The sequence below is a fragment of the Synchiropus splendidus genome, chromosome 1, assembly GCF_027744825.2.
Source record: "Synchiropus splendidus isolate RoL2022-P1 chromosome 1, RoL_Sspl_1.0, whole genome shotgun sequence".
Taxonomy (NCBI): domain Eukaryota; kingdom Metazoa; phylum Chordata; class Actinopteri; order Syngnathiformes; family Callionymidae; genus Synchiropus; species Synchiropus splendidus.
Window position 1 is genome coordinate 61,246,935 of NC_071334.1, and position 8,026 is coordinate 61,254,960.

The 8,026-nt window shown below is 45.7% G+C and overlaps 1 pseudogene; it reads left to right on the forward strand.

Moving 5' to 3' along the window:
• The first annotated feature begins 274 nt into the window (after window positions 1-274).
• Window positions 275-4,040, forward strand: LOC128766493 (bile salt-activated lipase-like; annotated as a pseudogene).
• The last annotated feature ends 3,986 nt before the right edge of the window (window positions 4,041-8,026 follow it).

An 8,026-nucleotide genomic window follows, 5' to 3' on the forward strand; every position in this document is an offset into this window, starting at 1 on the left:
AGATGATATTATATACAAACTTCCTCTTGCGCCATGTCTCTGCGTTCCTAAGGACAATAAGCACTTTAGCATTTTACACTATGATAATAATGAGCATGCATGCTACATGTGTAGAGAAACACTGAAGGCCATGATTTAGATTTGGAGCTATAGTCGCTTCAAATTATGAAACACTGTGCTTCCCATCGTGCATGTTTCGCGTCATGTGTGACGTGGGTGGGCTCTCTCTTCCATATAAGCCCCTGCAAACACACACACTCGCCGCTCATCAGACATGGGGACCCTGAAGATTTTGTTAGCTCTTCTTCTGTCTGTAACATCTACATGTGCTGCATCTGTAAGTCTTATTTTATTTTACTGTTGATGATCGAATGTCAATTCATTACAGGTCTTTTTCTGTCTGTAGCTTGGAGTGGTGCAAACAGAGGGGGGCAGTGTCCGGGGAACAAATATTCCTCTGGGTCTGTTCCGCTCCGTGGATGTTTTCAAGGGAATCCCCTTCGCTGCCAAACCGGGGTTATTTGAGAAAGCCAAGCCCCACCCTGGCTGGCAAGGTGCCCTCTCAAACTCACGCACACATGAAGAATGGCTGATGGAATGAGTGGATGTGTGCAGGATAACATCAGGCTGGCTGGATAGTGGATCAGACAAGCAGGATCAAATAGGAGCAATGCAGGAATGGACAGCAGAATGAGCTGACAAACTTATGTGCTGTGACTGATGGTTAGATGAAGCGTATGATAAATGAGTGGACTGCATGATCTTTCTCCTCAGGCACGCTCAAAGCCACCAAATTCGCTCCCAGATGTATTCAGATGACTTTGACGCAGACATCCCACATGGGTAGTGAGGACTGTCTGTACCTCAACATTTGGGTGCCTCATGGTCGCCAAGGTAACGTGTAAATCAGTGTAAATTTGCGCCGTCTGTTGGCTTGTAAGCACTTTTTTTCCCCCCAGTGTCAACAAATCTGCCTGTTATGATCTGGCTGTATGGAGGGGGTTTCATGTTTGGAGGGTCCATGGGTCCTAATTTCCTGAACAACTACCTGTACAGTGGACAGGAGATCGCAGACAAAGGCAACGTGATTGTGGTGTCAGTGGCTTATCGTGTTGGGGTCCTGGGTTTTCTCAGTACTGGGGACCCGCGTCTACCGGGTAAGAACTTCTATTTCAGTATCATTGATATCACGATCCTCCTCCTCCTCCTCACCATCATCATTTCAGTCATTTTAGTTGTTATTTACCTATTAAAACAGGCATCCTCTGCAACATCATTGTAGATAAACAAATCCAACTTTGTCAATATCAACTGTTGTCAGTAACTCACCAACCTCATTTCAACACTCTTCATCACACATGTCATCAACTTCTTGTTCTCATTTTACAGGGAACTATGGTCTGTGGGACCAACATGCTGCCATCAGCTGGGTGCATAGAAACATTCGTTCATTTGGAGGAGATCCTGACAACATCACCCTCTTTGGAGAATCTGCAGGTGGCGCTAGTGTCAGCTTTCAAGTGAGAAATCAAATCTTTTTTTTTTAAAGGAGAGTAACTTGACTTGATTTCCTGACAATATCTAAAAGTAAGTATAAAATAAATCCTAAATATTGACTCACAAGAGGCCATCAGTGAGTCACACTAGGGTTTGCTTGCTCATATCGTACATGCTTCAGAGAACGATCAAGTTGATCAGTGACCACTGTATGCCTCCTCCTCTTCTTGACACTTGCTTCCTTCGTGTGACAATATATTCCCCTCAAATCAGTGGATTACAGTTACAGTTTTAATTGTTTTTTTTACTTCTTATGCTGTCATCCAGACCCTCTCCCCACACAACAAAGGGCTGATTCGCAGAGCTGTCTCTCAGAGTGGTGTGGCCTTCTGCCCCTGGGCCCTCAACAGCGATCCGTGGAAGACAGCAAGGGAGGTGTGTGCAAAACCTCTGCACCATGCACAGTCAGAATCACTAACATAGCAAATATTGCTAATATATTTTCCAAATAAATCCCTGCTCAGGTTGCAGAGAAAGTTGGCTGCCCTGCAGATGACAGTATGGTGGACTGTCTGAAATCCAAAGATGCTGTTGTTCTGACCATGGCAGCCCCACTCTTGCCACAAGCCTCGCCGGACAGTGAGCGTCAATATACACCTACCGTTCACCGTGATCGTCTTCTCACTAGTTCAACCATTTTCAGCTCCAGCTGTCCTTGGCGTGGAGCTAGCTCCTGTCATTGATGGAGACTTCCTCCCAGACCACCCAAGCAAACTGTTCCACAACACTGCTGAACTCGACTATCTGGCGGGGGTCAACAACATGGATGCTCATCTCTTCACCTCAAAAGATATCCCCAACCTTGCCAAGAATAAAGAGATGCCGGTGTAAGTGGAAGTATGCAGTCATACATTTCTTAAGACTTAAAACTCATTATTTCTCCAGAGAAGATCTGAGGAGGCTTCTAGCTGCTTTCTCCAAAGACAAGGGTGAGGCCGGAATGGAAGTTGCCTTCAGTGAGTACTCGTCCCAGTGGGGACCAGCACCCAGCCAGGAGACCTTGAAGAGGACAGCTGTGGATGTCGGGACAGACTTCATCTTTTTGGTTCCTACTCAAACGGCCCTCTACCTCCATGCCGCCTACGCCACGTGAGACATCTTTAACTACTGGATACTCAGGGACTAACCTAGTCTTAATTTGACACTTTCTTTGCACTGCTTACAAATAAAAAAAAAGGGAACCAAGGGACCAAGGATCACAGACAGAATATGGGCTAAAGCTTGGGGGGGAAACAGTCCTACTTGTGTCAAAGGGTCAGTCTTAGATGGATGTGTCTCTGCTGCTGAGTCAACTGCCCATAGCAAACATCTGCAGTGAGAATCCAACTGTCCTGGCACGAGACCTTCTGATGCCCGAGTCTTCAGAAGGAAATGGACACTAAATAACATTTACAGCTGTGGGTTAAACTACAGGGAGTGTGTAGTCGAAACAATTTGGTCATTATAATTGGCTTTAATTTTGGATGTGAGTCATGGATAAGGTGAGCCATCTGTTTTGGACGGTGTGGTTTAGGGTGAGAAGCTGGGGGGAGAAGCCCGTGCATCCGTGCGTGCCTGTGTGTGTCTGTACATGTCAGAATAGAATTTATTGCCATGGTCAGTCGGGGTTCCACCAACTAGGAAAGTGCTTCGAAATAAGGGCTGTTAATGAAATAAAATAAAATAAAATAAAATAAAATAAAATAAAATAAAATAAAATAAAATAAAATAAAATAAAATAAAATAAATAAAATAAAATCCAAGGCTGATCTGGTCTTAGAATGAAATTGAGGTTAAGATAAAAAGGTAGTGAGTAGTGAATGTGAGTTTAAATCCCAGTGAAGTAGCCAGTCTCCGCCGTTGTGCTCTGATCTCTCGCACAGCAACACCTATGTGGTTGCCATTTCGAACACCAGATAGCGCTATTGGCTCTTCAGGCGTTTAAGAACCCGGTTGACGAATGAGTTTCTCCTGTGACCCAACAGTTGAATTATAGAATAATAAATGCATAGTCTTTACATGTCCTTGTTGTATGGAACAGGGCCGGTCGAACCTTCTCATATGTGATGTCAGAGCCCAGCTTATGGGCCGGACCAGGAAAGCCATACAATGACTGGGTGGGAGCGGACCACGCAGATGACCTGCAGTATGTTTTCGGCAAACCTTTCACCACGCCGAAAGCCTACGGAGACAGACACAGAGACCTGTCTGCTTATTTGATAGCCTACTGGACCAACTTTGCAAAAACTGGGTAAAGCATTTCAAGTTTTCAAAGCCATCACCAACTCGATGAAACTGTCATTTATGAATTCTGTGGTTTTGGCAGTGATCCCAACGTGGGAAACTTGAACGTTCCAGTTAACTGGCCTGAGTTCAGGGACCGGCACCTCTACCTGGACATTCATGCTAAAATGAATGGGAGCTCTGTTGGACAAGAACTAAGGACACGTTTTGTACGCCTCTGGACCAGCACCATTCCGAGCCTTCCGTCTGTGGATGAATGAACTAAACTAATGATTAAACTACTAAACTCCAGCTGTTATTTCTTGCAACCATTTCCTGCGATCACCCGCAACCACTGTCTGAATACAAGCTTGACTTCAATCCTTGGTTATGTTGACTGTCATATGAGTTTGAGGTGTTGCAGTAGAGCACGTGTTTGCAGTGGGAGTGGAGGGAGAGCTTGCTATTTATGGACAATGACAAAATGTAACACCACAGTCATGTGTTGTGATGTTTGATTTAGGGCCGCACTAGCTGAAATTTACTCGTGTCTCAGTGTACACAACACTGAGTATACAGTGGAAATATGTGAATAGAGCTAAGTGTTTTGAGCTGTTCTGAAATGGTAACATGGGACCATCTGATTGCTGAAACGGTTGTGGTGATCAGGCTGATTGAGAAGATTCCATTTCCTGAGTTTCCTGAGGCCCATGTCATGAAGATCACGTGCGCCAGCTGACCAGATCCAACTTCAAATTTGGTACAGTTGCTACCAAGTTTAGTCCATAAACACCCTTAAGCACAGTCCGTAAGTTCACCCACGCACTCATTTCCCTTCAGTTCATAGTTACTTCTTGGTCTTTCACATAATGTTCGTTTTTTTTACTCTCCAGTCAAGTACTAGAAGCAGTTTTTCAATAACAAACAGCACTCACCGTCAGGTATTCGTTTCAGTAAATCTGATAAAGTAAGGGATTAGGAACGTATGCAAAACATGTTTGAAAGAAAGACCAAAATAAATTTGGCAACACTGCTTCAGAATACTTACTCACCTGTTTTTCACATCTTTTCACATCATAACAACATGAACATCTCTTGCTTCTGAATTATTGCCTCAGTCCAGCTAAGTTTGGACTTTTAAATGCGTGTAAACAGCTTTGACTACTGGAGAGAAATTTGAATTCCTCTTAGTCAGACTCCACAATCTGGATGATACAGTTAATACCTATGTAGCTGAGTAGCTGGACTATGGTCAGACTGGGTGATTTGCGGCTGCACAAGCTTCAGCTGCACAGTGGAAGTAAGCAAACTTGTAGACGGTCCAATGATGTCTATTAACCTTGTGTACAATCATGTAACCTGATGTGCAGTATGTGTGATACCAGCAAACCGGATATCAGCTGTGTTTTGTAACTTGCATCTGCAGATGTGCAGATTCGTCTTAAGCTTCATTCCCCAAGGTCATTTTTGTTCCCACAAGAAGATTAGAAGACGTGACTTGTTGGTTGTAGGAGGCAACGTTGCCATCACGTTAGCAACTGTTGGTTAGCAGGGCTGCTAAGCTAGTTGATGCTCACAACGAAAAGCGTAAAGCTTTACCTCAGATACTCCACATCTATCATGCTTGAATACATTGACAATATAATCTCAGGACGTCGATGATGACGGCTCTGTGATGGTGGCAGCGTTGAACCATCGCTCTGACTCGCTGATTCTGGACCTCAGTTTGAAATGGCTCCATGCTAACTGTCAGCTTCAATTGCTCTTCATCTACGGTCATACCTGTCAAGCTCTGCCAATAACTCCCCTTATAAAGCGGTGCAATTCCCCTTATAAACTGAAAAGAAACCTTACAAACACAATCACCGTGCATTTTAATATTTTATTATTACTATTTACATCACAGCAAGACAGAGAATGTGCTGGCAAATGCTAACAAAGATAACATATATAAAAACTTACCATGTGCAGCATGTTTTAAAACAAATAATTCTTCCTTGTACTCCTCTCTTCTTACTAGCTGGTAATTCCCATTCTTCCAAGCTTATTCATCATTTTTCTCTGAATGTTTCCACTTGCAACACAATTCAAAACAACGGATGTGGGCAGCAGTGCAACGCGCATGCGCACGCAACAATCCTATCGTCAAAGCCGAAAGCAACGAGAAAAATAAATGCGCCATTGAGGATAACTTTTGCTAGTATGACGCGCCGACCGTCGTCAGCTACCAGCCAGACGAGACAAGACAGTTTTGGATCCGAAATTGGCGAGTCGATATCAGTCTGGCGTTAAATGTCAGTGGGAATTTTTTTCATTCTAATTTATTTTTCCCCGCATAAAAGTCGTACATGATTTGAAAATTGTAAAAAAAAAAACGTATAGAAATATACGGGGATAATGTATAAGTTGAGCTCTCTAACCTCAACCTTCCTTCCTCCTCTTTGTATTTTCTTAGAATCATTACTTTTTGGAGTTTGAGTGTCCTATTAATGCTCCTCTACAGTTCAAATGGATTAATTATGCCACCTATCTCTGAAATAAAAACGCTCACACCATATTTAATTTCTGCCCTAAATCATAGCGAGCGAAGGCAGTGAATGTGAAGGCAAGACGCACATCCTGCTTCTTTTGTTGTCGCTTCTTCACCTCATTTTTTAAAACCATATTCAATACTAATCCAATGCGTACACTGCACCCAGAACTGAACTGAACTTAATCCACTTTTTTCCTCAAACCAACAAACAAAATAATCCTTTGAGCAAATTGACAGAATCATCAGAATCACTTCCCACAAGGCAAATCATCCTTGCTATTGGCGAAACAGTAATTACACTTCTCCAAACAATTTGTACAAATTACAAAACACCATGGAATATCTGCAAAATACAGCCACCTTTCAAGAGATGAACATGTCAGTGCTGTCAACACAGTGGAATCTCTTCGTCATGCTGTCAATATAAGAGTGCCCGTGGAGGGAATTTTGATATAAACAATGGATATAGTTTTGATGAAAGCTATTGCATATTATTCAAGGTACAGGTTTGTGTACCTTGAATGATCCTAGGAGCTATGTTGTCGGGGGCGTTATGCTCCTGGTAGGGTCTCCCATGGCAAACAGGTCCTAGGTGACGGGTCAGACTAAGAGCAGTTCAGAAGCCCTGATGACAAAAACAAAAACACCAAGGACCGTGACGTCGCCCGGCATGGCGCAGCCGGGGCCCCACCCTGGCGCCAGGCCTGGGGTTGGGGCTCGAATGCGAGCGCCTGGTGGCCGGGCCTCTGCCCATGGGGCCCGGCCGGGCCGAGCCCGAACGAATGACATGGGCCGTCCCTCCTGCGGACCCACCACCCACAGAGGGAGTCATAGGGGTCGGGTGCAAAGAGAACTAGGTGGCAGTCGGGGCCGGGGGGCCCGACGACCTGGTTCGTGTGGACATTCTCTGGCTCTTGGAACATGGAATGTCACTTCGCTGGGGGGGAAAGAGCCTGAGCTTGTGCAGGAGGTTGAGAGGTACCGGCTAGATATAGTCGGGCCGAACAGCAGTGCAGACTACCCGGCTTTCTTGGAGTCACTGGGAGGGGTACTCGACAGTGCCCCAACCGGGGACTCCATTGTTCTACTGGGAGACTTCAACGCCCACGTGGGCAATGACAGCAAGACTTGGAGGGGCGTGATTGGGAAGAACGGCCTACCCGATCTGAACCTGAGCGGTGTTCTATTACTGGACTTCTGTGCCACCCACAGTTTGTCCATAACGAACACCATGTTTGAGCACAAGGGTGTCCATAAGTGCTCATGGCACCAGGACACCCTTGGCCGGAGGTCTATGATAGACTTTGTGATCGTGTCATCTGACCTTCGGCCTCGTGTCTCGGACACTCGGGTGAAGAGAGGGGCAGAGCTGTCAACCGATCACCACCTGGTGGTGAGTGCGATCCGCTGGCAGGGGAGGAAGCCGGTCAGACCGGGCAGGCCCAAACGTATTGTGAGGGTCTGCTGGGAACGCCTGGCGGAACCCACTGTCAGTGGGGTCTTTAACTCCCACCTTCGGGAGAGTTTCTCCCAGATCCCGAGGGAGGTAGGTGACATGGAGTCTGAGTGGTCCATGTTCTCCTCCTCCATTGTCAGTGCGGCTGCACGTAGTTGTGGTCGCAAGGTCTCCGGTGCCTGTCGCGGCGGCAATCCCCGAACCCGTGGACACCGAAAGTAAGGGATGCCGTCAGGCTGAAGAAGGAGTCCTATTGGGTCTTGATGGCCCGTGGGACT